A 22167-nucleotide genomic window follows, 5' to 3' on the forward strand; every position below is an offset into this window, starting at 1 on the left:
AAATAGGTGGGTTTATTGAAATTTACAAAGTTCTACATAACCCGCAAACTTTGTTAAAAATGTTGGCTCATTTTAATGCTTTCTTTTAGTTACCAATAATAATAATAATAATGATAATAATAATAATAATAATAATAATAATAATAATTATTATTATTTTATTTATATAGCACCTTTCTAGAAGCAAACATTTCATGATATAATAATAATAATTATTATTTTATTTTGTTTTATTTCGTTTAGATTTATTTTATTTTATTTTGTTTCTAGAACCCAAGGTCTGTGTTACAGAAACAAAGAAAAACTTAAAACTTATCTTATTTGAATTGATTTATTTTGCAGATTTATACATACAGTATTTACATATTCATGCACATTTACAGATTTATAACTTGCTCTAGGTCTAATCTCTTTTGACATTTCTGCTTCGAACTGAAGTTTTATACTTTTCTTTTGGATGCTTTTTAACAATTGCAGTGCTTATTTATATAGAAATGTGTGTTTAGTTCTAACATATTTTACCATCTAAACCATCTAAATTCTAAATTCAGAATTTACCATCTAAATTCTCATCCTAAAAATTAGTGCTGAAAATGTCTGCTGATTCCATCTTGGCCTTCCTACTTCCTAGCACCATAACAAGCTAGGCTAGTCAGGTCTATCAGGGGCCAAGTATTGTAATGAGCTTTGTATTTTCATGTCACATTATATCGTAACAACGAAACCCTGACATCAAAAGCTATTACAGGACTTGATACATCCCTCAAATCATTAACAGGAGGCCCCTGATATCAGAAAACCTCCTTTCAGTGCCAAACTCAGATTAATGCCACTCATACCCTGCACAGCCCCTGCGAGCCCAGGCACTATGATTGATAAGAAGCTGATGAAATTAATTTAATACTGCAGTCTTTAACCCAGCCTCCAAATTTTAATCAGGTAATCAGAACTCGGACTCATATTTAATCCCATCTTCCATCTCCTTATATGCAGCAGACTTTGTTTTGAGCCCCGTCTCCGGGGAGCAGCCAGAAGTGCCGCTGTGTATTTTGACAGTATTTGTCAGTGCGCTCAGTTAATATGTCAAGCCGTATCTCTCCCCCTAACTGAATGTGTATCAGTGGAATAAGGAGTGAGCCAAGACGAAATGAACCTCTAATGACATGAGATCCCGGGGAAGCCGGAGCAGTGTGAAGTGTGGGCCTCAGATCAAAGAGAGCCACTGGTAATTAGAATACATGCTGAAGAGGAAACTGGTGAGGAAAATCAGCATTTTGCTGGAAAATTACCTGTTGAGCTGTTAAATAAATTAGAACTGTCTGGGGAGTGCCGGCCTCGGCTTTACTAAGCCAGACATTGGGAGCCACTCTCATTTCCCCGAGGCGATGCTTTATTCGCAAATAACTATTGCTCTTCCTGGATCTAATCTGAAGTTTTGTCATTTCTGCCTGAAGCTGAAGTGTTATACTTTTCTTCTTGAAGCTTTTTAATAGTTGCAGTGCTTATTACTGCAGTAATGTTGAATAAGAATTTCAATTACACATTTGGCCCTTGAATCTGATTGGCTGAACGGCCTTTCAAGAGTACTGATAAACAGTCCAGTTCAAATGCTGATTCATTCAGGAACAAGATGATGCATTATAATTATGAGTGAGTCATTGAATCATTAATTCTACTGATTAGTTCAAAAACACAGATTAATTTGGAAATGAACCCCTTAAATGGACAGTTAATTTTACTGTGGCTCAGCTGGTTCTAGATAAAGTAGTAACTAGATAAAGTGGCAACTTATAAGCTTCTAAGTGTTAAATGTGTTTTCAAACAAACAAATGTTTTCATTAAAAATGATTGGTTTAGTAAAAAGAAAATAAAAAAAAATAAAAAAACCCGTAAGACAATTGTTTTAAGGCTGTCCTTGACAAATTTATCTACAGTAAGTAAATTATTTTTCTAAATGTCCTGCTTGTAACATTTTGCAACCTGGATATATTAGAAAAATGTATTTACATAGACAAATCTCTAAGATTTAACTTCTTGTTCACTAAATAGTTGTTTAAAAGCAGGATTAAAAGCAATATTGATATTGTGCTTTTGACATCCAGTTGGTTGGAAAAATTATTTACTAATTATTTGCTCACAAAGACAGTCATGACTGCAAGTTTGATATTAATTGTTTAATATACAGTATGCACACACACACACACACACACACACACACACACACACACACACACACACACACACACACACACACACACACAGTGTATATATATATATATATATATATATATATAAAGAATCTAATGCATTAAAAACCAAATAATCATACATTTATACTTAAAAAAAATATTGTCTACAAAATCTTGTGTTTTCCCAAGTCTATGTTGTTGTGGTATTGGAGGAAAAAGGCTGCTAGCGTGAATTGACTTGTGCTTGCCTCCTGGGCTCTGTGCTGTCTGCTGTAGTGGGCTGGGCGACACGGTAAATGTCACTGATCGTCAAGCGCTTGTGCAATGGCTGCCCTTGCCAGAGAAAGTGCCGAGGTGGCAGATCCCGCCTTTGATTTAGACACTAAAGGCAGCAGAACAGCAAAAGCACTGAAGCATGAAGGTAAATTCTCATAATTCACTGCTGAAAGGTTAGCCAGTGGCTGCCTCCTTCTTGGTGTCACCTAACAAATGTCACCTGATTGAAATAAGTACACCTGCCTATAGGGCTTTGGTGCCTTTACTTTGAAACTGATATTTATTTACAGCTTTTTTTTTTGGTGAGGTGGATTAAATTTAGAATTAAGCCAGAGGGATGCTTGCTGCGAGACTTGAGCTGGAGTCCTTTATCTTTTTAGTGCACAAGCTAAGGGGTTTTGTCATTAGATACACTAAGGCGATGTTAATACAGTGCTTTGGCTATTACATACTGTTTTATTTATCACAGTTACTGGTTGAAGAGTTCTTATGATGCATTTTTTTTTATTTTGCCCTGTAGTAGGTGGGTAGTCAAGTAAATTCAGTTAACTTGATGTGCACACAGTTTGAAAGTTCGCATGAAACAGAAGTTGCGAACATCTTTTATATCTAAGTGAAGTGGCTTTTTATGGAAACAAAGCTTGATTTTTTTCTGTTGGGAATTGATTGGATCTTATATTATGTAACATTTTCTAGTAATTATTTTGATTATGTCATCTCATCTTAAAAATTGTATCTGGTTGCCTTTAAAAAAATAAAAATAAATAAATAAATAAATAAATAAATGTTTGTCCTGGCTAGATCATGTATAGATGGTCCTGCTGTAAGTTAAAATTTCATGTAGTCAATTTATATGACATTATTGTCAGACACAAGACGGGAACACAGAGGTAGGTGAACGTGTAGCAGTATTTATTGTGACAGAGGTTTCAGACACAGGTGAAGTAACAGGAAAGGTCTTGACATGAAAATGGTTGGAACTTGGCTCTGGTTGTGATGGAAGTAGATGACAGAATCGGAAGGCGGCACAGAGGAACTGACAATGAAGGAACAGCGGGTATCCAGGGGAGCAACAATGATAGCGAGGGTTCAGGTAAGTACATGTGGGTCAATGCTAGATCAGACGAGGAGTGAGGGAAAGTGATGGTCCTTATATGAGAGCCTGGTGATGATGGACAGGTGTTCAGAATTCTGGTGATTGGGAACAGGTAGGCATGGCATGTGGAAAGGATGTAGGCTGTGACTCCGTGACAGTACCCCCTCCTCCACGGGCTGCTCCCGACGGCCGGACTGGATGTTGACGACGGGGTCTGCCACGACCCCGAGGAGCTGGACAATCTGGGTGTTCCTGATGGAATTGGGTAAGTAGGGTAGGGTCCAGGATGTCATTGCGGTTCACCCAGCATCATTCCTCGGGGCTGTAGTCTTCCCAGTCCACGAGGTATTCCAGCTGTGGACCCCGTCGTCTGGAGTCGAGGATGGCCCGTACCCAGTAGATATTTTGAGTCTCATCGATGGCAGGAGGAGGAGGTACCACATTATCACCAGACTCTGTGGAGGGAGGAGACAAAGGGTCAGTGTGAGGTTTCAGTAACGAGACATGGAATGAAGGTGAGATACGATAGTGAGCAGGGAGGTTGAGTCTGTAGGTTACTTCGTTCAGCTGCCTCTCGATGGTAAATGGACCAATATACTGGGGACTCAGCTTACGGCAAGGCAGCCGGAGACGGATGTCCCGAGTGGATAGCCAAACCTTCTGGCCAGGTTGGTATTGCGGAGTGGGACCCCTTCGGGCGTTGGCTTGTTCCTTGTGTCTCCGGACTGCCAGTTGGAGATGCACGTGAGCCGAGTCCCAGACCCTCTCGCTTTGCTGGAACCAGTGGTTGACAGCTGGAACCTCGGAGGGCTCATCTGACCAGGGGAAGAGAGGTGGCTGATAGCCCAGGACACATTGAAACGGGGTGAGCCCAGTGATAGTTTGAAGGAGTGAACTTTGTGCATATTCAGCCCAGGGTAGGTATTGGCTCCAGCTGTCCTGGTTCTGGTGGCAATACAGTCTCAGGAATCTCCCGACTTCCTGGATCTTACACTCAGTCTGGCCGTTGGTTTGAGGATGGTATCCGGAGGAGAGACTGATGGACACCCCTAGGAGACGGAAGAAGGCGTTTCAGACGTGTGAGATGAATTGGGGACCTCTATCCGAGACAATGTCCTCTGGGAGTCCGAAGTGGCGGAAAACTTGATGGAAGAGTGCTTCTGCCGCCTGTAGAGCAGTAGGTAGACCCTTGGGGGGAATGAGTTTGCAAGATTTAGAGAATCGATCAACCACGACCAGGATGCTACTGTAACCTTGGGATGGAGGAGGATCGGTCATAAAGTCTACTCCAATGTGCATCCAGGGTCGCTCGGGGATGGGCAGAGGCACGCGTTTCCCTTCTGGTAGCTTCCTAGGGGTGTCAGCAACAGCACAGACTGAGCACCCTTGCACATATCGAGAGACTTCCCGAGCCATGGAGGGCCACCAGTAGCGTTGTTTCAGGTGCGAGAGGGTCCTTCTCCTGCCTGGGTGTCCAGAGCCCGGGGATGTATGAGTTAAGTCCAAGAGGGGCTGGCGATGGGTTGGGGGAACGTAGAGACGCCCCTCTGGACCTCCCGGCGGAGCTGGGTTTTGTAGATTCTCATTAGTAATCTGTTGGTTGATGGTCCACTGAATCGGGTTAACAAGCACGGCTGGAGGGAGAATGGGTTCAGGAACGGATGGTTCAGGATCGGCTTGGTAAAGGCGAGAAAGGGCATCCGCTCTACCGTTCTTGTCACCTGATCTATAGGTGACCTGGAAATTAAATTGGGTGAAGAAGAGAGCCCATCGGGCCTGGTGATGATTCAAGTGTTTGGCTTCTCTGAGATACTCAAGATTGCGATGATCTGTAATGACTCCACGTTGCTTGGCTCCCTCCAGCCAGTGTCTCCATTCCTCGAGAGCTGATTTTATGGCTAGGAGCTCCCGGTTTCCCACATAGTAATTCTGCTCCACCGGGGATAACTTTTTTGAATAGAAGGCACATGGATGGAGCCTTGGGGGGTCACCCTGCTGCTGAGAGAGGACTGCTCCGATCCCGGTTGCTGAGGCGTCAACCTCCACTATGAAGGATAGATCTGGATTGGGGTGAACCAGGACCGGAGCCGATAGGAAGGCCTTTTGCAGTAGGGAGAAGGCTTCTCGGGCAGTTGTTGTCCATGAGAGTGACTTGGGCCGGTTCTTGAGCACTAAGCATACTGTACTGGTGAATGAAGCATCGGTAGAAATTGGCAAATCCCAAGAAGCGTTGAAGTTCTTTCACGGTGTTGGGTAATGGCCACTGCTGGATGGTTTCCACCTTCCTCTGGTCCATCTTGATACCATGTTGGTTGATGATGTAGCCTAAGAATTGGACGGTGGAGGTATGGAACTCACACTTTTCTAATTTTAGAAACAGTTGATGTTCTCGTAGTTTTTGAAGGATTTGGAGTACATGCTTCTCATGTTCTTTCATGTTACTGGAGTAAATCAGGATATCGTCTATATAGATGATGACAAAGCGATTCAGGTACTCACGGAAGATCTCATTCATATAGTTCTGGAAGACGGATGGAGAGTTGGACAGACCATACGGCATAACCCGATATTCGTAGTGTCCTGACGGGGTTATGAAGGCAGTCTTCCATTCATCGCCTCTTCTAATGCGGATGAGATTGTAGGCGCTTCGGAGATCGAGCTTAGAGAAGATACGGGCACCTCGTAGCTGTTCCAGAGCTGCTGGAACCAGAGGAAGGGGATAACTGAATTTCACTGTTTGGGAGTTCAGGTGACGGTAGTCTATGCACGGCCTTAAGCCTCCATCCTTTTTGGCCACGATGAAGAAACTCAAAGCGTCAGGGAAGTAGATGGACGAATGAATCCCTGACGCAGGGCCTCCTGAACGTACTCCTCCATGGCCTTCTGTTCCGGGATGGACAGAGGGTAGATCCGGCCCTTTGGGAGGGTAGCTCCAGGCAGGAGGTCGATGGCACAGTCCCATGGCCGATGAGGTGGTAGACGTGTAGCCAACCGCTTGCTGAATACATCCTGGAACGCCCGGTATGCTGGTGGGATTTCCACTATCACATTAGTCGCCAGGCTCTCCACAGAGGTGGACAGGATAGGAAGATGATCAGGAGTTGCGGGAGATGTCGGTTGGGACTTTCTTGGGCGATTAATACACTTCTCAAAACATTCATCACTCCATTTGAGAATCTCACCGGTTGCCAATTGGATATGTGGCTGGTGGGCGTTTAACCAGGGGCATCCCAGGATGATGTCCGCGGTTGAAAACTCCAGCACCATGAATGTGATTTCCTCTGTATGCAGGCTGCCAACACGGAGGAATAGTGTGGGGGAGTAATGGCGGACACGACCTCGACCCAGCGGCTTTCCTTGGATGGTGAGTATTCTCAGGTCGACTGGGCATTTCTTCTGACGAACATTTAATTCTTGGAGGATTTGGGTGCTAATGAAGTTCCCAGCCGACCCAGAGTCGATGAGGGCTTGCGTTGAAACACAGGAATGAGAATTACCGACATGGACCAGAGTCTTAACGAGTTGAGAGGTTTGAGGGGGAAATTGGAGGGTACACACCGCTGGGTGTGGAGGTCGGACCGGGCGGTTGGAAATCACATGTCCATCTCCCCCACAATAAAGACACAGCTCCGCGTTGGTCAGATGGTTTGAATCAACCTGCATTGGTTCATGTGCTGGGGCGGCGACAGATGTTGAAGCAGGCAGAGGATTGACAGCGGGAGTATTCATGTGGGAGACGTATAAACGTTGTGACACTCTGATAGTCTTCTGAATAAGATTCTCAAGGCCCATGGTGTCGTCGTAGACGACCATTAGCTGCGGAACCTCCCTTCGCAGACCATGACGAAAAGCAGTTATCAAAGCAGTTTCGTTCCAACCACTCGTTGAAGCCAGAGTGCGAAATCGGAGAGCATACATGCTGACGGACTCCTCTCCTTGATGAATATGATATAACTGATCATGGACGCACAGTTCAGCGGTATGATGACCAAAAACATCTTTCATGTGAGCAAAGAAGGTGGAGAGTGAAGTTGTTACCGGAGCATTTGTTTCCCAGAGGGGTTGAGCCCATTGTAGTGCTCGTCCAGAGAGAAGCGAGATGATGAATGCAACGCGACCGTGCTCATTCTGGAACAGGTGAGTGTTGGCCTCGATGTAGAGCGTGCACTGAAGCAAAAACCCGCTGCGCCGCTGTATGTCGCTGGTCGGGCCACGGGACTGGCAAAGGCAGCTGACGAAGTAGTCGTTGTTGCAGGTGGCTGCTGGAGTGCTTGCTGTACGGCCGTGATGATCTCGGGAGAAACATGGGTTAGGTTCGTCATGGGTTGTGGTAGTGAGGACCGTACAGCGTGAACCAGTGCAGGAAATGGATCCGCGGTGCGGTCCCCGCCTGTGTCCGGAGAGCTCTGCATATGGTCTATGGCAAGCCGAATTGACTTTTATTCATTCGCAGGATATGTATTCTTGATATCAACAATTCAATTTTCACTAGTTAAAATGTTAATTCTTGATATCAACAATTCAATTTCCACTAGTAACAATTATAATTTTTGATATCAACAATTCAATTTTCACTAGTAACAATGTTAATTCTTGATATCAACAATTACATTTCCACTAGTAACAATGTTAATTCTTGATATCAGGAATTATATTTCAACTAGTAACAATGTTAATTCTTGATATCAATTATTTTTAACCTGGGAATGCCAATAGGCAAGCCAAATTAACTTTTATTAATTCGCAGGATATGTATTCTTGATATCAACAATTCAATTTTCACTAGTCAAAATGTTCATTCTTGATATCAGGAATTAGATTTCTACTAGTAACAACTGCTATTTTTGATATCAACAATTCAATTTCCACTAGTAACAATGTTAATTCTTGATATCAACAATTCAATTTTCACTAGTAACAATGTTAATTCTTGATATCAACAATTCAATTTTCACTAGTAACAATGTTAATTCTTGATATCAGGAATTGTATTTTCACTAGTTAAATGTCACCATAGGCTTCCATTCAAATTTAATTGTTGATATCAAGAATTGCTTTCTTACTAGTTGAAATTCCGATTTCACATATCAGAAATACAATTCTTACTAGTAAAGACCTTTATTTTTGATATCAGTTATCACATGGTTACTAGTACCGACGTCAATTCTCTCTATCAAGAATTCACATTTTTACTAGTAACAAAGTAATTATTGATATCAACAAAGGCAGTTGATATCTGAAATTGTCCTTACAACTAGTGAAAATAGAATTACTGATATCTTAAATAACATTTTAACTAGTAAAAATACTTTTACAGATATGTAGAAATGCCATTTTTACATGTAAGAATAGCTATGGTAATGAGATCATGAATATTAATGAGATTTTCGACACTCCTCCTTTTTCAGCATTGGCCAAAGATGGCAGAATAACATCCATGTGCAGAAACGGCTCCTCCTTTATTTATTTGTTTTGTAAGTGAAACTTGAAAATTATATTATGGCTGGATTCATTTAAAAATATTTTGTTAATTGTAAAAAAATAAATAAATAAAAATAAATTTATATGTTATACAAGCTGCATACTCACTCATTACATTGTAGCAAATAGCCATTTCTTCAGTATTGTCATATGAAAGATATAACAAAATTTAGACAAAACGTGAGGAACGTACTCAGAGCCAGCCAGTCCAACTGTCAGTTCAATCTGTACTGTATCGCCTTTCATAAAGAGAACTATTTATTTGTATTTTATCCACAATCTGTACAGGTGTTCCAATGACAACTTGAAGCAACAGAAATGCACAGACCCGATTAAACACGTTACAATTCACAATGACGGTGAGAGAAAAAAACATGTTTTATTAAAAGAATCGTTCTGAATAATTCATACATGACAAACAGCTGAAAACAATAATAAATACAAAAACAACTGTATAAATGAAAGCGGAAAAAGATTAGAAACATTCACTTCAGCACCACACTCTATTTGGCACAACACCGCCCGCTATTGGGTGAACTACAATGTCATAACAAATTCCTAGTACACATATTCCACATATTCCACATAGCCATTTCTCTCTAAATTGCTTTCGATATATACTCGAAAAAGTGTCTTAAATAAGTGTTAAGTAATATAACGTCATAAGTCTGGTTGCTAATTTTAATCGATGTATTTCTAATGTATGCAATGCACACTGATGCTATTTAATTTGAAATTAAATGCCATCCAAACCTTAACTTTCCGGAGCTCCTACAACTAGACCTAACCTTACACAATATCCAACGTTATTTTTCACTGTTCGATCATTTCGTTGAGTTTTATTGAAAATACATAACTTTCCGATGTGATACGGGACGTGAAAAGGATAAAGAAAGAGCTCGGCAAAAGGCGGAATCGAACTCGGGTCCGTCGCGACAAAACGCAAACTGCTGGCGCATTACCATCTGCGCCACAGAAATCGATAGTACAGCTATGTCTTTTTGTATCCTTTACAAACACTACCATACGTTTGTAGGCGGAGTTAAGTAGTCCCTTTCAAAATAAAAACAAAATAATTATTAAAAATAGCCTACAGGAGCGTTTTATTTTCATGAGAGGGCAATCGAATGTGCCCGTTCTCTTTTTTTGCGCTGTATCTTGTTGTTTATCCGCCATAAACATTCATAAAGGGTTGGACTCGTCATTAAATTATGCACATATCCAAAAAGAAGTTCATTGCTATGCACATATCCAAAAAGGAATTCATGATAACTAAAATAACAATTTTTATTAGTGAAAATGTAATTTTAACATGTAACAATTAAGTTAAAGATATCAAGAATTATGTGTATTACTAGTTGTAATTTCATTTTTGATATGATAAACGCATTTCTGCATTTCTGATGACGTCATTTTTGATATCAAGAATACGTGTCGTTACTAGTGAAAATGTAATTGTTGATATCAACAATTCAATTCTTGATATCAAGAATTGACGTCGGTACTAGTAACCATGTGATTACTGATATCAAAAATAAAGGTCTTTACTAGTAAGAATTGTATTTCTGATATGTGAAATCGGAATTTCAACTAGTAAGAAAGCAATTCTTGATATCAACAATTAAATTTGAATGGAAGCCTATGGTGACATTTAACTAGTGAAAATACAATTCCTGATATCAAGAATTAACATTGTTACTAGTGAAAATTGAATTGTTTATATCAAGAATTAACATTGTTACTAGTGAAAATTGAATTGTTGATATCAAGAATTAACATTGTTACTAGTGGAAATTGAATTGTTGATATCAAAAATAGCAGTTGTTACTAGTGAAAATTGAATTGTTGATATCAAGAATTAACATTGTTACTAGTGGAAATTGAATTGTTGATATCAAAAATAGCAGTTGTTACTAGTGAAAATTGAATTGTTGATATCAAGAATTAACATTGTTACTAGTGAAAATTGAATTGTTGATATCAAGAATTAACATTGTTACTAGTGAAAATTGAATTGTTGATATCAAGAATACATATCCTGCGAATGAATAAAAGTTAATTTGGCTTGCCATATATGGTCTGATCTTCTGTCAGACACAAGACGGAAACACAGAGGTAGGTGAACGTGTAGTAGTATTTATTGTGACAATTATGAATTACAATCTTTTTTTTTTATTACTATCAAATGCATGATAATTTAAACAGTATAACTGAAGTGTTGTTTCAAATATATTTTTTTTTAAACTATGTCGCATCGCAGGAAATGTCAACATGTTAGAAGTATTTAATGTCAACTAGCCATATGTCATTACTTCTTCTATTCAGCATCTAATTCACTCCCTGCTGATAAATGATAGACCACCTTCATTTTACATAGAAGAGCTGTTCTCAGTAGGGACCACGAGTTCATCTGATCATTTATTTAAATGTGCATATTTGAATGAACAGATGTTTCAATAACACCTAAGTGCTGGCTTTGTTTGATTCTGATGGAGGGGTCTGAGGCTAATTGCAGTTATTGAGGGAAAGACTGCTGCAGTTATACATCTATCATTAGTGCTAATTTTTCGACGGACATCTCTTATTTATGTTTGAGATTGTCTTATTTCCCAGGGCTGTATGACTTCTGATGATGTCCGTAGCGGTCTGACTGGGGCTTTGGAGAAGCCAGCTGTCAGTGGTGGGTGTTGGACTGCTGTTCTGACATGGCTGTTGATATATTTACAGCAGTGCTGCTGGGGCCAAGGCTTCATCAATCTCAGAGCAGAGAGAAGGGGGCTCTTTTTTCCCACTACCTGCTCTCCAGCATAGCTGCTGACCTGCAAATGTACCTCTGAAAAGCAGCCTCCACAGACTTCAGGGACCACTGGCCAAGACTGGATGAAAGGGGAGCATTTGAAGTATTAGACTGACCAGGTCTTTTCCAGACTGGCATGATGTTTTATGTTTTGTTTTGTGTTTCATTTCAAATTAAGCACAATTGCTTGGCACTTGTTGTTGAGCAACTGTGTGCATGCTATGGTGGCTGTCTAGTAATGAATTTTCCATTGCAACATAGTAGACACAACAATAGTTGTTCAGGTTAGTTTTGAGCTGTTGAGTTTACTAGTGTGGAAGAAATCACTCATTGGCACTCAAAATTCCCAAAGTATAGAAGCAATTTAACACAATTTATCACATTTGTGAAATTTAAACTAAATATAGTATTATTATTACGACTAATTATTGCCTGTATTATCATATGATAATTTATTCATACAGTATATATGTGATTCTATTATTTATTTTTCTGTTATAAATAAATATATTTAACATTTAAATATTTTATGAATATATTGTGTAATAATATATATGTATTATTATTAAATATGAATTACTTTTCTAACTATTAACTATTATTATTCTTATGATCCAGAAATATAAAATAGTTTCCCCCACAGAATCTTTACAAAATCTTTATAGCATTTTATCAATGCCATTTTTTAATCTCTCTTTAGCATTAAACTGAGTTTCTATCAACTTTTTTGATCACTTGTTCCACTCTGATTTCAATCCCACAATCCACATCGAATTGGTCAGCTCCCATAGAGAATAAATTGAAAATAACTAAAACTACGTAATTACACTACATTAGTATAATACTATTGCCATTGGGCATGTACTATTAAGAATTTGTGAAATGTTAGTTTGTCAAAATGATGGATTAATTATTTGTATGATGCACATAATATTTCTCATACATTGTCGTCACACACTTGATCATACCTACACTCCCAAACAAACACGCATTAAGGATGGGAGGCAGTGTTGTGCACATGCAGGGCCAGTGAGGTGAGAGGTTCAATCCTTGCCGCTGTTGCCCCAGGCGAGGTAAATCCTGCCAGGCTGACAGAAAATTACAGTAGGAACCTGGAACAACCCTGATTCGCCACAGGCCTCAGTGTACTAGCCAGCTCTGCCTCTGCAGCCAGGGTGAACCAGTGCTCACACACACACACACACACACACACATGCTCGCTGCATATATGTGTGTTACCCACAGCTTCATGCCTCATGGTATACAAACAAACAATGGCAGGCGAGAACAGTCTCCCACATCATGCAGTGAAACTACACGTTCAAACATCAGTGATACTGAAAGACTCTCGCTCTATCCTCTCAGGAGATGCCCACTGGAATAAAGATACTCAACACACTCTATTATTATTTTTTTATTTGAATTTTAGTCTTTAAATTCCCAGTGAATTGTCTTGATGAGAGCCATTTTCCTCAAATTCTGCTGACCTACAGCATTTCCGGCACTGTGAAACATGTTGAAAAGATTTTCTTGTATTTTCTTGTATCAGCTACAGTTTTAATAGATAATAGATTCTCATTATTAGATTTAATATGAAACAATAACATCTGTAATAAATCCAGTTACTATGTGAAAAATATGGTATAATGTGAAAAATCACTATGCAGATCAGACATATTGATGCCACTGGTTTTCACATATAGTAACTAAATGTAATGATGAAAGTCCCATTGATTTATAATTCTTTAAATAATTAGTAAAGAATTAATTTTCTCTTTACCTTAAAAATGACTTTAAAAAAGCTTTCTGGAACTGTTTTCTTGGGGCTATTTTGGCACTTGTCAGATGTGGTCACTGTTATTTCTTGAAAAGTACCGTTGGAATCTTCTTTAAACATATCTGCTATCATTTTCAATGGAGAAAACTGCAGCCTTTGAGGTTGGAATGATGAGAGTCAATATTAATCTTATTTCTGATTTACTTAAAGTTAAAGGGGTAAAAATAATTTGTTTACTCACCCCTCATGACGTTCCAAACATGTATGACTTTTCTTCTGTAGATGTTGTGGTGTTTTTGACCATATTATGAAAGTAAATGGGGTCCAGTTTTGTTTTGGACCCCACCGACCTTTACTGAATGGACAGAAACATTCTTCAAATTATCTTTTTTTGTGCTTCTTAGAAGAAAGTCAGTAATACAGGTTCGGAATGACATGAAGGTGAGTTAATAATAACAGAGTGGTTAACCATCCCTTAAGCAAGCTAATAAAAGTAGAAGCAGCAGCATCTGAAAAAGCCAATATGGATAAAGACCCTGGTCCTGTTAGCCTGTTCATTCCCCTTTTTCTTTTTTCCTCTCTCCACCCATTCCTCTCTCACTTGATTTTCCCTGTCCTCCGCCCTACATGCAGGGGAAATTAATCCAGAAATCTGCATATGTGTTCCGCGCCTCGGGAGCCAGGGCTGTCCAGACACGCCAGCGTATGATTTCACATTGTTTTGAGCAAATTGCAGCTTTTGATGATGGGAATCTAATTCCCACCGAGCTCAAGAAAGAGAGGGGATGGAGGGGGGAAGCGTTACTGAGGCAGCAGCCGTCCTGTGGCATGGCAGCGTGGTGCCACTCATGCAGACACTTCCACACACGTCCAGGGAGGGGGCATCCTAATACACCAAATTGCTGATGCACATTTAAGCAAATATCCTCTTAAATTACTTTTATCTCTCTTCAGGCCCAAGCTCACGATGAGGCTTGTTATTTAAGAAAGCAAGGGCGGTGATTTTGTTTTTCCTCCAAGAAGGGCTCTAATTTGCATTGCATGCTGAATTACATGAACAGGAGGCCTACCCCTGGCAGGGCTTGCACCGTCTCCATATGCCTGTATTTTTGTCACGTTTACATTTAGTTGATTTAAGGACAGATGTGGTGTGCAATCAGTGGCACACTCCATTTATTTCTCAAGAATTTGGACTTTGTGCTAAGAATGTTTGAGTTTGCACTAAATTGCAGTTTTTATTGCGGTCTTGAGTGTGCCATCGTCTTCCATTTGCGATGGGCTTGCATACATGGGTCCGGCATAAGAGATGCCTGATTTGCTTTAAACGGCAGCTACTGTATCTTTAGAAAATTATGTCTGTTTGACCGATAGACACTGCACGGTATGCAGGCAATCCATCTAGATGATTAGCAGAGTGATTCAGATTGCGGCAGAACGGAAAAAGCCACCAGCTGTGTGCATCATACCAGTCATACGCAATACACATTGAAGAAACAAGTTTGTCTCTCTTTATACACACCACTGCATGATATATATTACTTTACTAACAGCATCCCTGAACATCCTTTCAGTGCAAGTAGATTATTAGCAACATACTACCAATAAAATCATGCACTAGTTTTCCAGCTGTTAATGTTATGGGTCATAATTAGTGCCTTTGGTATATTTATTGGTAATATAAAGAAAGAAAGGGGTCGTTAAACTGCTGACTATATAGTCATTATTATTATTATTATGGCTTTTTATGTTGTTTTTTTGTGCATGCAAATAAAGTATTAAGATATATTGTATTTATTAAATTGTGTAGAAACAGTTTTCATATAGAAATGACTATAAAATTTCACAAAAAAATAAAAGTAACACATTGAATTAAACATTACATTTTGAATTAGGAAAACTGAAAAAGTATTTTCTTGTTAAATGTACTCCAGTTATCTTAGCTTTATTAAGAGCTTCAAAAATTTAAATAAAAAATTAGTTGTTTTTTTAATGCAGTGTGTAGTGTCAAATGTGTTATAAGGCATTATTCACTTAAAGTAAAAAAGAAAGAAAGAAAGAAATGTGGTGTCTTTTACTTACTAACCTAACCTTAAAAAGAAGATATTTTGGGAAATCTCAATAAGTAAATACTGACCTCTCAGAATCTCTTTAAAATAAGGTTGTAATGATTTTAGATGTTTTTTTTTTTTCAAGAAACACAGGTTGAAACCAAGAGATATGATGCATTATGTGAAGATACTGTAGTAAAACTTTGACCATGGGCTGATAAAAGAAAGGGGAAAAATAGAGAAAATAGAGGTAGCCAGAAAGAAAGAAAGAAAGAAAGAGAGAGGGTGGGAGAAGTTGTCAGGCGGAGTGTGTGAGCTAGCCAGATGATAATGTGCCATGACACTTCTGAAATGAGACACTGGTTGCCATGGCAAAGAGGCAGGAGGGACAGTCTCTCAAGAGGCCCAAATAAAACAAGCTGTAAATGATGTTTGATTAGAATTTAGATCATGTAATCGTTCGGGACAGGCCTTTTGTCAGCTGCTTTAAAGCCCATGCTTTTGCAATTCTTCACAGAGCTGCTTCTGCCATGGAAACACTCTTTCCAGTTCTTCCCATCTGTATCTCGTCCTCTCTTATGTGTCTCTGCTTCTCATTATCTCACCTGTTTAACACATTGTAATCATCCTCTTCTGTAAGACTTCAGTCAGACTTCAGCACGTGTTTAATTTCAGTGTGAAATGCAGGTAGAAATAATCTTGCAAGCAAATTGTCCAGCAGGTATATGGACAGTCTAACAGGATGAGGAATGTAAAAATGATTCGCTACATTATGCCGCACCTGTCAAAGATCAAAATATAAAGTTTTTTGTTACTCTGAAATATTATAGTTTCAATAAATTGATTGGTTTCTAGTAAAATATGTAAATACTTTCAGTTTAACCCTTTTCCAATGTGGTTGTTGTGTCTTGTAATTTTAATGAAAGAGAGATTGTTTTTGTTGTCATGATGAGAAATTTTGTTTCTTTCCACTTAAGTCATTTCGTTTGGAATAGTTATTGAATATACTGTACAGTTTATTTGTTTCTTTTGATAAGTCTCAGCTTTTAATACTTGCTGAGACGAAACATCCTGTACTCCATGTTAGATAGCATTATGTTCAAAGATTGATGAATCATAATGAAAGCAAATATTTGTTCAATTCATTGCTGATGCTGTGTATGCAATAGCTGAACCTGTATATCAAGGCCACTCAGAATAGCATGACATGATGTGTAGAATGAAACGCACAAATAAAATGTGCATAAAACACCTCTTAATATCATAGAAATCCTGCAACCTTGTGGACATGAGACGATGGTGTCAGTTGTCCTCACACTTTTTAGTCTGATTTCTTTATTATGCACTGAAGAACATATAAACAGCTAAAGAGCACATAGCTTCTTTTCATGCAACTAAATAAATATTAAACTGTATACTAAATAATAAAAAATATATAAATAACTGTCATTTATTTTAAAAAGAGTACAAGCACACTTTTCAAGTAAAATCATACACCAAAATCAGATTTTACAGGGTAAAGCAATAGATACACTGTTCAAAATTAAGATAAAAAATAATTATTATGTATGTGTTTGTGTGTATTTTAAATAATATGATATTTCAAAATAATTTAGGGTGTACTGTCCCTTTAAGAGTTTAAATACTTTAGTGGCAACTCTATGTACTACATACACTGTGATTAGAGGTGGAAAGGTTAAACTTTTTCACAATTTGGTTTGTTTCATGGTTTTAGAGTTTCAGTATGGTTCGGTATGCGCTATGTTTATGGAAATACTATACTTAAAAAAAATAATAATAATTTGTAATAAGCATTGTATATTGGACTGTATAAATGAAAGATGATTCTTCGTAAACGTTACAAAAGCTTTTCAATCAAGAGCAGTGATTGATTTCTTTGTTGTTGCTGTTTGATTAATATAAACAGGGTGTCAAATAAGAGGTCCGCATGTAAAAAAATAAAAATAACATAAAAAAAATTCAAATAAATAAACTGATTATACCTGAATCTGATGTAATCCTTAAAAGTATATAACAAACAAAAATAGGACCCAGTCCATGAAATTTCCCCTGTTCATTGGAGGGTTCAACTACTTTGCCGCCCAACCCCCCAGTTCTCTGTGCCAGCCCGGGGAGTAATGAACTGCTTACCAAGCCTGAACTAATCAACTCTGACTGCTCTCTGTCATTGTCAATTACACAGCAGCCTTCTTCTGCGAGAGGGCTAACGGAGACTTATACTATAGCTACAAATTGAAAAGTAATGTGTGGAATGGATGTAATTGGATACAAACTCCCAGTGCAAGGCTGCCTTTTGTTCTGCACTGTTTAAAACCTGTCCTCACATTTACCAACCTTACACACTTAGGATGCTTCTTGGAGGAATATGTTCCCTTTGCTTCATAAAGTTGTCTGAGTGGTTGCGATGTTGAAGCACTAGTAAATGTGACAGTATGTCCTGGAGAACTGAATGGTCTGTAGTGGACTCTGATGTGTAAATATATATACTCATGGAGTCCCATGTTGGTCCCAGCTGTGTGTCTACCTTTCCCACTGTGTTTGGCTAATCAATGGCAGACATCATCAGTAATCACTGCAGCACAGCTCCGTGAAACTGCTTGCTAGGCTCTTGACACACACAGAAACACACCCTTTTCTGTGTTGGGGTGTGACCTTTGTGACTTGTGCAAGGAGAGTATATATCACGAGGCTTTCAAAACATTTAGCAGAACACTAATCAAAATCAATTTAAGATTAGCAAGCTTGGATAGCAGGCTAAGTTTATGACTGATAAAAGTGTGTTAACAATGACTGATAAAAGTGTGTTAACACTGATATTATGTTATTAAATGAAACAGAGGATCAGAATAAATTATTTATTAACCCTCTTGTTGTTTCATACCTGTATGACTATTTTTCTTCTGTGTAAGTTTTGAATAATTTAATGTAACTTAAATTATTACATTAGTAATAGTCTTAGTAATAGTAAAAGTCTTTCCAGAGGATATTTGAACGATGGCGTTTTTCAGTTAATCTGTTGACTAGTTCTCAAAACTCATCTGAATGATTCGTTCACAGTGTGATTCGTGATTTAATGTTTCATTTGGATCAATTAACATCTCATTGGCGAGAAAGATTATCAGAAAATAACTTCTCCAAATTCGTCATGTTCCTCATACAAAACAATTGCATGGTTTTGGGAAATTTGGACCAATACTTGTGGATGCTTGTGTAAATTTGAAGGGGAAGTGACACTATACATCTACTGAAAATTGTTGTGAGGCAAATTGGGTAAAAGTCATTTTAAAATAGTTAAAAAAAAATTCTGGGAGTTGTGAGAAAAGGCCTAGGCCTATTTTCGGGTTTGATGTTTTGTGACACTGCAGTTTTATTCTTACAGTTCACAAAAGGGATCCAATCGATTTGCTCATAATCTGATTCTCGACTCGATTCGATTACAGCAGTTCACTTGAGAGGAAGATTATCAGAAAATATAATCTCAAAATTCGTCATGTTTCTCACACAAGGAAGTGACTTATTTCACTAAAATGATCCCTCATAAACGTTTGTATTTAAAATTTGTATAATTAAATTTTTTTATATTTTTAAATATCTGAAAGTACATTCTTAACATCAGTCAGTCAAGCATTATAATATGATAATCAAGTATTAATTAATAATTAGAATTAAAACTTGATAACCATGTTTGAATGCATATTAGTCCTTTTAACTGAACATTTTAACTGGACTGGTAGTGGTGCTGTTTTGATCATTCAGTGCCTCTTTAAAAGAAAACCTAACAAAAATATTGATATGATAAAATGCTACAAATTCTACCAATAAGAACTATAAAATGCATTAAGGATTAATAAGCTGCTTGATTTATGAATATTAAGTTTGCTCGAACTGATTTGCTGAAATAAAAACAGGGATAATAGGTGAGCTCCAGCCAATGAGATTGCAGTTTGCGCATTAGTTCCGCCCACTTCCGAAAACCCGGCAGTTCTTAAAAGCTGAAGAATTCCAAAGGAACGCTGTTATTTTGATAGGAAAATTCAACAAAGAATATCGTTTACATATAGTGCGTCAATTCTCTCTCTCTCTGCATGTGTGTGAGCCAAAGCAACGGCGAGTCGTGCACATTCACACTAGAGTTTACAATGCGTCAAATACAGGTGCGTTGCACATCCATTGAGATGAACTGAAAAAATAGCACAGATCGCTTGATGGAGAGTGAAACTCTGAAGCGCTCAGTCAAAGTGTTCGGCGAGTGAAAATATATATATGTGCTAAACTTATACTTAGTCTCCAACTCACACACTGGTGAGAAAATCAGAAAATGTATAATCGATTGGCTAATATTAGACATCAGTTAGTCGCCCAGAGCGAAGATTTAGTCGCATATGCGAGTGATTTACTCGCAATGTAAAGGGTTGACTTACTATTATAATAACAATTAATTATGCATAATTACATACAAGTAACCCTAAGCCAAACCAAAATCCTAACCCTAACTGTATAATAAGTACATGTAGTTCATTAATAATACACAATACTTATATGTATAATTACACTGTAACAAGGACATCTTAAAATAAAGTGTAACCAATATTTCCCCACGCAGATTTCACAACCATTCAAGAAGGTCACATGGATTCACTGTATTGACCAATAGAGGGCTGCTTGGTTTAGAAATGAATTCTGTATGAGCTGCGCTTAATACATCACTATATTATCGATAATGGACTTTTTTGCATTCAAAATCTTGTTAATGTGACCAAAATAACACCTCACAATTTGGACAGTTTTATTATAATTTTATGGTACTTTTGCATCCTTTTTTGTACTGTGAAAGTGCCAGCTTTCCAACACAACTCCATGGATTATGGTTACCAATACAGTTCTTCAGGATTTTTTGTTGTGTTTTTCTACAGATCATGTTTGGTCATGTTTGGAACAACATAAGGGTGAGTAAACGAAGACAGAATTAATTAGTCGGGTGCACTCTCCTTTTAAAATGAGCATGGACACATCCCAATGCTGCATTGCTGCACTCAGATCTCCAGAAGAGTGAGGTTATTGTGGCCTCCTCCTTTATCTTGTTCTAGTCAATGGTGCTGTCACTCACCCCTGTGTTCTGGGATTACTGAACAGGAGGTCAATGATCAGACACCTCGGCTAATAAAACGTGCTGCTGTATTGTTTGCAGTGGAGCTCATAGCTCCATATTCATTTACAGTGTGTGTGTATGTATGTGTCCTTGGCATAAGTAAGAGTGATTTCATGCATATCTAGTGGGTGCCCGTCCATGAAATCCGGCGAATACCTGTGCTATCCATTACAACTGTCCTGAGAATAAAGCATACTATTTTCAGTCCGCTTCCAGCCACGTTATTTAAAGTAATTAACCTTAATTTGCCGTAAAGACAGAAATCCTTATTAGACCTTTGCCACTTAACCAGACCCCAAGCCCACCGAAGTCCATCTCCCTCAGCTCCAAATGGGGTCTGCATTTAATCAAAATTCATCCATCAGATTTCAGTGTTGAATCATCTTTTAATTGGAAGTTACAGTTCTGGTTAATAGTCTTATAATTCGCAGGCTCTAATAGCGGCACCGCTGGGAGCCGCTCTATTTCCACTGACTCTACACCTTCACGTGGAGCCCGGGAGAACTTTTTTTCCTGCCACTGTCTGCACACCTCCATCCTCCTGCCCATCTACCGGCTCAAGAGGTAGATAAAACATCACTGTAATGGCTTAACAAAGTGGGCCATTTTTGAGCTGCTTACTTTCATATTATGATGGTAACTCAAATACAGAATGAGGAGACCATACCTGGCCTGTTAAACAAAAATAAATGTAAATGTTTATAATGTCAAAGTGATTATAATAATTTAATTATTGTAAATTAAAAAATATGCATATTTGTATATTCTCAAAGTAATAACCATTCAGCATGAGCATTTTTCAAATGTTTAGGTGATTTTGTAAAGAAATGCATGCATAAGGAAAAGATTATATGTCCACACTATTTTTTCCTCATTTCAGTTGTAAGCTTGTGTTTTTTTTCCTGTAAATATGAAAACTGCTTATTTTCAGTATTTTTTATTAGAAAAAAACTGGGACTGTTGACTGTTACTTATTAATTAATTAAATTAATTATCCATGATTAATTTTGGAATTCTCTGTACGTTTTTACATGAAAACAATATATAATAAGGAGAAAATATTTAATACATTTTATTTAGATTTATTTCTTAACCATTTTATCTTTTTATGTATTTGATCTCTGCTCTAGAGCAAAACATGGCGAATTTCACACTGTTCTGCTACATCATTTTTCTTTGTATGGACAAAAAATGGGTTAACCATCCTTTTAAGGGAGCATTTGTTATTTATTTGTCCCTGTAAGTCAAAGGTTGTTCTGATTCCCAACACCTATTCAGAGTTATTGCAGTGTGTGGTTTTTGCTACAACACAAAATGTTTCAGCCATTAGGGA

The sequence above is a fragment of the Carassius carassius genome, chromosome 41, assembly GCF_963082965.1.
Source record: "Carassius carassius chromosome 41, fCarCar2.1, whole genome shotgun sequence".
In the NCBI taxonomy this organism is placed as follows: Eukaryota; Metazoa; Chordata; class Actinopteri; order Cypriniformes; family Cyprinidae; genus Carassius; species Carassius carassius.